This window comes from Palaemon carinicauda, chromosome 2 (genome assembly GCF_036898095.1).
Source record: "Palaemon carinicauda isolate YSFRI2023 chromosome 2, ASM3689809v2, whole genome shotgun sequence".
Classification (NCBI taxonomy): domain Eukaryota; kingdom Metazoa; phylum Arthropoda; class Malacostraca; order Decapoda; family Palaemonidae; genus Palaemon; species Palaemon carinicauda.
Genome location: NC_090726.1, coordinates 44,451,730 through 44,461,729, shown reverse-complemented (window position 1 = coordinate 44,461,729; position 10,000 = coordinate 44,451,730). Strand labels below are relative to the sequence as shown.

Genomic DNA, 10,000 nt, shown 5'->3' with positions numbered 1-10,000 from the left:
GGCCGCATATCTATCTACATATTTAGCCGTTATTTTAGACGGGTCACGTACACTAGTATATATATTGTATAAATACATGCGTATGATATATAAGAGCCTATTAAAATAATAAACACTTGCGTATAAGCGAATACCAAAGACTAGAAACGCGAAATGTGTGACTATATGACATTAAAATCACAACTATAATTTTTAAGAGAATTAATAGATCTGTTCTCTATTTCATTTCATATAATTTAAATGATATCAAGCGAACTTGAGGTAAATACACCAATTGCATTTCACATTCTCCTAATGTCATTTTGAATATCCATCTTATTATTCCTTTATTTCCCCAATTTTTATAACCTTCCTACCACTTCGAGGCGAGTCTCAATTATTGGAGCATTAATCTCACATACATTTCACCTCCTAAAAATTAAATTTCCGTTCTGTTATTATCATTATTATTATTATTAGTTAAGCTACAACCCTAGTTAGAAAAGGAAGATGCTATAAGCCCAGGGGCTCCAACAGGGAAAAATAGCCCAGTGAGGAAAAAGGAAATAAGGGACTAAATAAACGATATGAGAAAAAAAATCACAATAAAATATTTTAATAACAGTAACAACATCAAAACAAGATATGTCTATAAAAAGACTTATGTCAGCCTGTTCGACATAAAAACCTTTGCTGCAACTTTGAACTTTTGAAGTTCCACTGTTACTGTTTTAGGACTTCTAGTCATGTGAAATACAGGAAAGTGTTTAATCTTAATGTACAGTATTCTGTTATAGGCATAAAGGTAATCCTGTATGAATTATATTTTTTTTGTACTTATATTTCATTTAGTCTCGTCATCGCCAGCATGGACGATTTGATATACATGGAGAGAGAGAGAGAGAGAGAGAGAGAGAGAGAGAGAGAGAGATTGAATATAATTTTATTTCATGCCATTTCATTTAGTGTTTTGAGAGAGAGAGAGAGAGAGAGAGAGAGAGAGAGAGAGAGAGATACTGTATATAATTTTATCTTATGCCATTTCATTTAGTGTTCTGAGAGAGAGAGAGAGAGAGAGAGAGAGAGAGAGAGACTGTATGTTTTACTTTATGGCATTTCATTTAGTGTTTTGAGAGAGAGAGAGAGAGAGAGAGAGAGAGAGAGAGAGAGAGAGAGATTATATAATTTTATTTTATGCCACTTCATTTAGTGTTTTGAGCGAGAGAGAGAGAGAGAGAGAGAGAGAGAGAGAGAGAGAGAGATATTGTATATAATTTTATTTTATACCGTTTCATTTAGTGTTTTGAGAGAGAGAGAGAGAGAGAGAGAGAGAGAGAGAGAGAGATATTGTATATAATTTTAATTTATACCATTTCATTTAGTGTTTTGAGAGAGAGAGAGAGAGAGAGAGAGAGAGAGAGAGAGAGAGAGAGAGAGAATATGATTTCTCCTGAGAATCATACATTTAGTTTTCCAAACCTTTCATTACCTAGCCTAATTTTACCTGTATTTTTTCTAATTACAGGTAAGCTTACCTATCCAAAATACCACTCGGGGACATTGAGAACAGCTGGTGAGATGGTCAGGTAAGATATTTGTCAATTAATTTTTTATGTCTATATTTTACTGAACTTGATGCTTATGGAGGTGTTGATCCAAGGGTTTTTTTTTTCTTTTTTTTTTAACTTGATTATTTAGCTCCTACGTTTTCTGTTATTTGTTGCAAATTAGCAAGGAGAGTTGGAGTAATAGGTAATGTCACTCTATTATTATTATTATTATTATTATTATTATTATTAATACAAGCTAAGCTATAACCCTAGTTGAAAAAGCAAGATGCTATAAGCCCAAGGGCTCCAACAGGGAAAACTAGCCTTGTGAAGAAAGGAAACAAGGCAATAAACTACAAGAGAAATAAACACTATTTTTTTTTTTTAAACGTTCCAAACTCAATAAATAAGATTGAAACGCGCTGAATAGCCTTGCGGCCCCGGCGTTTGGCTTCGGGCCAAAAATGTCATAAATAAATCATTGAAAATATGATATAATAAAATAATAGTAAAAATATAATAGCGATTTTAACCTTGAGTAAAACTGTCTCTTATACAAATATTCGATTTCTTTTAGACTAAATACAAATTCTTTCCACTTTTCCTGGTTGTACATATTTTTGCTTTCTGTGCGGTGGAAGTCGGGAAGACGAGGAGAGGAACCGAGAGAGTTTACCGCTTTTCCAGAGTTCTCTGGCCTCTTAATCTGGTACTTGAGGGAAGTTTGACACCACTTTAAAGTTTAGATCGTCCGTTACCACTGGAATGTCATGGTATGAAGGCCAGTCATGAGTGGCAGAGGTGAAAGGACAGTGACATTGCCCTATCAAGCAGGGCAGTGCCCTAGAGCCTGACAATATATATATATATATATATATATATATATCTTCGTCTTTTTAGCTTGGGTTTTTCCCATTCGTATGGGGTAACATGGTTGCCTTCTTTTGAAGGACTTTGCTTTTATATATATATATATATATATATATATATATAAATATATATATATATATATATATAAAATAAATATATATATATATATATATATATAAATATATATATATATATATATATCTATATATATATATATAAATACATATAAATATAAATATATATAAATATATATATATATATATATATATATAAATATAAATATATATATATAAATATATATATATATATATATATTATTTATTTATATTTATATAAATTATATATATATATTTATATTTATATAAATATATATATATATAAATATAAATATATATATATATAAATATATATATATATATAAATATATATATATATATATAAATATATATATATAAATATATATATATATAAATATATATATATATAAATATATATATATATATATATATATAATATATATATATATATAAATATATATATATATATATATATATATATAATATATATATATATAAATATATATATATATATATATATATGTATATATATATATGTATATATATATAATGACTCGGCAGATAGACGTATAGGCTCCCCCAATCCCCCCACCCTTAGCTCACAAGGATGGTAAGGTTGTAGCGACCAAAGAAACTGACGAGTTTGAGCGGAACTCGAACCCCAGTCTGTCGTTAACCAGTCAGGGACGTTACCACATCGGCCACCACAACCCTATAAAATTATAAAGTTCATACAGTTGTATTCTCATTTATATTTGAAAGATCTATTTAATGATGTTACTGTTCTTGAAGTACGTTATTTAAATTGTTCATTACTTGTAATTCATTTATTTCCTTGTTTCCTTTCCTCTCTGGGCTATTTTTCTCTGTTGGAGCCCTTGGGCTTACAGCATGCTGCTTTTCCATCTAGGGTCGTAGCTTAGCTAATAATAATAATAATAATAATAATAATAATAATAATTTGGATCATTGTATTGCACGATAAATCTCATAATGTGGTCCTATTCCTAATTGAGCTTTGATAAAAAAAAAAAAAAACTTAATAAGAGTAGAAGTTATTTCCTTTTACATTGTTCGTCCTTCTGATAATGAGACATGAATTGACCGTTTTATCAGTGGGCTAATCCCGATAAAAAATTAAAAATGGCTTCAAAATCTCACCTTGAAGGACCCCCTGTTATAAACAGTAGTTCTTACCTTTACAATGGACCGTTTGCCTGAACTTGGGAGTGTCCTTACGAAAGGAAATTGTAGTCAACCACCCACAGACCTTGCTATTCCTTCCACCAGCCATTGTTTGTCTCATAGTGATCAGTGGTCAAGTATATTATGCAATACTTTGCAAGGCAAACTTGATGTATTGTGCCATGTTGATGAGTAATAATTATTACATGTACTTTCCCTCATGAAAAACGCCAATCATGATTTACAGTTTTCATCAAGTTGTAAATGGCTTTGTGTAATTTGAGTTTTTTGCAATTCAATTTCACACCATTGCGTCCGTGCCCGTTACGTAGTAGGTATGTGCAATGTCATTCCTGTAAGTGGTAATAAGATACGCCAAAAGATGCGTACAACTTTTCTCCTTCCTGAAAAAGGCCCTGGGTAGTAATTTGGGCCTCTAAGAGGGCACTGATTAATAACCCTTTGGGACTCCTAAAAAGTTCCTTCTCAGGGCATGAGAGGGCGCAGTTTGCTAAGCTTTTGGGACTCCTAAAAATTTTCTTCTCAGGGCATGAGAGGGCGCAGTTTGCTAAGCTTTTGGACCACCTAAAAAAGTTCCTTCTCGGGGCGTAACAGGGTGTAGTTTGCTAAACCTTTAGACCTCTTAAAAAGATCCTTATCAGGTCGTAACAGGGCGTAGTTTGCTAAGCATTTAGGCCTCTTAAAAAGATCCTTCTCAGGTCGTAAGAGGGCGCAGTTTCCAAAAAGTTTCTTCTCAGGGCGTAAGAAGTCGCAAGTTTGTTAAGCTTTTGGGACTCCTAAAAAAGTTCCTCCTCAGGGCGTAAGAGGTCGCAAGTTTGTTAAGCTTTTGGGACTCCTAAAAAATTCCTTCTCAGGGCATGAGAGGGCGCAAGTTTGTTAAGCTTTTGGGACTCCTAAAAAAGTTCCTTCTCAAGGCGTAAGAAGGCGTAAGTTTGCTTAGGTATTTAATTGGTAGAGTACCGTGTACGAAAGGAATCATTTCCCCATCAATCAAAGAATGACACGGGATTCTATGACAGCAGGTTGATGAATGGTCGAGTTTATAGGCGAATCGTGTGTTGATAATCATCCCTGTTTACTTAGGCTGCGTTGCGAGCAAGTCATCTTAAAGGCCTCCTATAACCTTTAGTGTCTAGGCGTGCATGTTAATACGATGAATCTTCATCTACTAGTATACGCGACCCGTCAAAAAAAAACGCTGCAAAATCTTCAGATAGATTTGCGCACAAACATGGATTCAACCCTTCCCAACCCCCTCTCACCAGGGTATGACTATTCCTCTTCAACATGTCAGAGGAACGGGGAGAGATAGAGTAGTTATACGTCTGGCAATGCTACTAAGTGTGCCCGGAAAGAAATTATATATACATACATTACATATATATATATATATATATATATACACACAGTATATATAAGCTACAACACTAGTTGTCAAATCAGCATGATATAAGACCAAGTGCTCCAACAGGGAAAATAGCCCACTGGGGAATGGAAGTGATTAAACATGGAATAGTGTGCCTGAGTGTATCTTCCAAGAAAATGGTAAGATTTTGAAGTATCCTTCTCCTAGAAGAGCTGCTTACCATAGCAGAGAAGGTTTATAGAAGAATTGTTCTAGCAAGCCAAATAGCGAATGGTGTTATGTTGAGGATAAGAATATAATTTTTAGGGATGACAAACAAAGAGTAATAATAAAATGTTCATCCTCAGCTGCAAACTCACTACTGTCGAATAATTTTAAGGTCAATACAAACACAAAGGATTCGATCCTGGGTCCTCTTGAACAAGAGGCAAGGACCTTACACAATTACTCCAAGAGGTCCTATGTATGTATGTATGTATGTATGTATGAATGCATTATAGTATGTATATACAAGGTCATATGTGCGTATGAATGTAAACATACACACACACACACTCACACACATATATATATATATATATATACAGTATATATATACATATATATGTGTGTATATATATATATATATACGCACATATATATGTATATATATACTGTATATATATATATATATATATATAATATATATATATATATACAGTATATATATACATATATATGTGTGTGTATATATATATATATATATATACACATATATATATTGTATATGAAGGAATGAAATTCTCGCATAACCAACGTATGGGCAAATCTGCAAATTGAACATTGCAGAATATACTTTAGCTATACCCGTACAAAATATTCGCATCGCTAATACCTCGTCTCAAATAGTAGTATGATCTGAAAATAGTCTCCCTTGGGTCCGACCCACATACCGTAAGTATGGTGAAGTCGAGAGAGAGAGAGAGAGAGAGAGAGAGAGAGAGAGAGAGAGAGAGGCTTTAGCCACAGAGTACTTAACATAAGACTGATTTACCCAAATCGATGCTAAGGATTCCTTATTCTTTAAAAAAATACTAGTGTACGCGACCAGTCAAAACTTATCGTTAATTATTTAGATATGCACAAACATGCACTCCTTCTCACCATAGTATGACTACTCCCTTTTTACCCGAGAACGGAAGTTGAGCGTGACCGGAAAGAAATTAATGTATGTTTATATAGCCAGGCACTTGACCCTTATATAGGGGGGTACTGTATTTTGAATAGATATGCACACACACAAGTAACCCTCACCAGGGTATGACTACTCCCTGTACCCAAGAATGGGGAGACCGGAAAGAAATTAATTTATATACATATATGTACACAGTATATATATATATATATATATATATACCTAGACATTCGCTCTTTATTATATAAGAGAGAAACTGTATCTTTAAATAGAAAAAAATGTGAATGAATTGAGTATAGCTATTGTGACATTCATACTACCACACGATTAAGTAATCGCTATAGTTACTTCATAACACTTAATTACAAATATTTTTTTATTCTGTAAATATATTACACATACTACACATACATCCGTATGAAAATTTAACGTAAATACATTTTTCAAAAAATGATAAATTAAATTACAACCATAAAGTTGATGGAGTTATGTGTGAGTTCGAAATACATATATTCCTTTAATATAAAAAAATTTAACTTTAATATATTTCAGATAATCTAAATCAAGATGGACATATCTCATGCTATGATTCTTTGGCATTTACAGTTTCGTGTGTGTGTGTGTGTGTGTGTGTGTGTGTGAAAGGGGGGTGGGGGTGATGTAGAAAAAAGAACGTGCATTGTTAGTGGTTTCGAGTGGTTTTAAGGCTTTAGGGAGGGGGGGAGGTTGGTCGAGGTAGGATGTGTTTGAGGATGTCGAGGGGGGGGGGAGGGTGGAGTAGGAGAACATTGGGGGCGTACGTATATAAGAGGCAGGTGTCAATGACCTGTAGGCGGGGGCCGGGGTCAATGACTCGGACGGGAGTCGCTCAACCTCACAAATAGTCCACAGTCGGTTTTGGTCCGCCGACGGAGAGAGAGAGAGAGAGAGAGAGAGAGAGAGAGAGAGAGAGCGACTAGCTTATTTCTAAGCTTATGAGTGCCTATATAAAAGTAATGTCAATATATTTTTATTATTAATAGCTAAGCTACAACCCTAGGTGGAAAAGCAGGATGCCAGAGAGAGAGAGAGAGAGAGAGAGAGAGAGAGAGAGAGAGAGACTAGCTTATTTCTTAGCTTATGAGTGCCTATATAAAAGTAATGTCAATATATTTTTATTATTAATAGCTAAGCTACAACCCTAGTTGGAGAAGCAGGATGCCAGAGAGAGAGAGAGAGAGAGAGAGAGAGAGAGAGAGAGATACTAACTTATTTCTTAGCTTATGAGTGCCTATATAAAAGTGATGTCAATATATTTTTATTAATAGCTAAGCTACAACCCTAGTTGGAAAAGCAGGATGCCAGAGAGAGAGAGAGAGAGAGAGAGAGAGAGAGAGAGAGAGAGAGAGACACTTAGCTTACCTTATGAATGCCTATTTAAAAGTAATGTCATTATATTATTATTATTATTATTACTAGCAAAGCCTTCCCAAACGGCACTGAACACGAGATGAACAAATTTCATTGGTTAGAAATTTTATTTTCTCGTCTTTCCTCGACTTATCTAGTTAAAGAGACATAAGTTTATTTTTACAGCTGATATATGAAAGATATGTTTTAATATTGTTACTGTTCTTAAAATATTTTATTTTAATCGTTCATTACTTCTCTTGTAGTTTACTTACTTCCTGTTTCCTTACTTCTTTTGTAGTTTATTTCCTTTCCTCACTGGGCTATTTGCCCTATTGGAGCCTCTGGGCTTATAGCACCCTGCTTTTCCAACTTGGGTTGTAGCTTAGCTAGTAATAATAGAAATATAATGAGATTACTTTCAAATAGGCATTCGTAAGCTAAGTCTCTCTCTCTCTCTCTCTCCTCTCTCTCTCTCTCATACTGCGTTTCCAACTAGGGTTGTAGCTTAACTAGAAATAGTAATAATAATATAATGACATTACTTTCAAATAGGCACTCATAAGCTAAGTCTCTCTCTCTCTCTCTCTCTCTCTCTCTCTCTCTCTCTCTGGCATCCTGCTTTTCCAACTAGGGTTGTAGCTTAGCTATTAATAATAAAAATATATTGACATTACTTTAATATAAGCACTCATAAGCTTAGAAATAAGCTAGTCGCGCTCTCTCTCTCTCTCTCTCTCTCTCTCTCTCTCTCTCTCTGACTACACGAGTAACGTCATGACATAATATTGATTACTTTATAGTTCATGATGCAATAAATGTAGTCTAAATCAATTTGTTGAATAATAAATACATTTTGTTTATTATTGTCAATTCTGCCCTTTGATTTGGAGAATTAGTTTAAAAAATAATTTGTTTAGTCAAATTTGGATTATTTATATTACAAATTTTTCATATACACGAAGTATTCGAATAGTTTCTCATGTATATGAACCAAATCTCGTGTTTTTTTTTTCTTTTTTTTGGGGGGGGAGGGGATCCAAGAGAAAAATATTCCTACCCCTTCTTAAGTTTTGCCCCGTCATGGTAGCAAGCCCTTGTCTATAGACATCCAAAGGCTTGGAAGTTTGAAAGGAAATTTATGATCATCATTCTTGTTTCTTTGATTTTGCTGCTGATATTTATAACATTTCTTTTGCTTCTTGGGTTTTGTAGCTAAAATTTATTATAATTATCCCTTTTCTTAGAATTTGTAGCTGAAATTTATTATAATCATTCCTTTTCTTCGATTTTGTAGCTGAAATTTATTATAATTATTCTTTGGCTCTTGGATTTTGTAGCTGAAATTTATTATAATTATTCCTTTTCTTTTATTTTGTAGCTTAAATTTATTATAATTATTCCTTTTCTTCGATTTTGTAGCTGAAATTTATTATAATTATTCCTTTTCTTCGATTTTGTAGCTGAAATTTATTATAATCATTCTTTTTCTTCGATTTTGTAGCTGAAATTCATTATAATTATTCCTTTTCTTCGATTTTGTAGCTGAAATTTATTATAATTATTCTTTGGCTCTTCGATTTTGTAGCTGAAATTAATAATTATTGTTTTGAGTCCCATCCATATAACAGAAAAATCAAAACGAGTTCTCTCTCTCTCTCTCTCTCTCTCTCTCTCTCTCTCAGGTATCTACTTCACGTCTTTTGTAGTCATGCCCCTGAAGAGAAAGGTCACGACCTCTTAGCAATAGAAGTGTTTGGAAAATCATTCTCTCTCTCTCTCTCTCTCTCTCTCTCTCTCTCTCTCTCCCCCCTGGTATGATATTGCTATGTGATCTCAATTTCTGCAATTATTAAGAATTAACATCATTTCATGATAATATAGGAGCTCACATATAATGAGATTCGTCTAGATGGTGGTATGTTTCTCTAACGTAACCCATACAGAGAGAGAGAGAGAGAGAGAGAGAGAGAGAGAGAGAGAGAGAGAGAGAGGATGTGCTACTGGTCGTTCAGAACGTAAGAACGTGAAAGCACTTCTAAAACGTAACATTAATTTTTTCTATCTATACCAAGAAATTACGACTTTTTTTCTTAATGTGATTTGGATATACTTTAATTGTTCATTACTTCTCTAGTAGTTTATTTCCTTTCCTCACTGGAATATTTGTTATCTGTTGGAGTCCTTGAGCTTCTAGTATCCTGCTTTTCCAACTAGGGTTGTAGCTTAGCTAATGAAAATTTATACATATATAATATATATATATAATATATATATATGTATATATATATTATATATTATATATATAATATATCTATATTTATATATATGATATATTATATATATATATATATATATAATTATATATATATAATTAATATATATATAT

At 33.0% G+C, this 10,000-nt stretch overlaps 1 protein-coding gene across 5 annotated transcripts in view; it reads left to right on the top strand.

The window, feature by feature from the left end:
* The window catches only part of LOC137624413 (serine-rich adhesin for platelets-like), a 144,637-nt gene that overhangs the window by 77,030 nt on the left and 57,607 nt on the right, over positions 1-10,000 (top strand). Inside the window, exon 1 of one of the 5 annotated variants that reach the window (XM_068355196.1) lies at positions 1,505-1,565. The exons of the other annotated variants lie outside the window; for them this stretch is intronic. The gene's annotated coding sequence lies outside the window, so the exon portion shown is untranslated. Of the gene's footprint in view, positions 1-1,504; positions 1,566-10,000 lie in introns of those variants that run through there. 5 annotated transcript variants of the gene reach the window in all.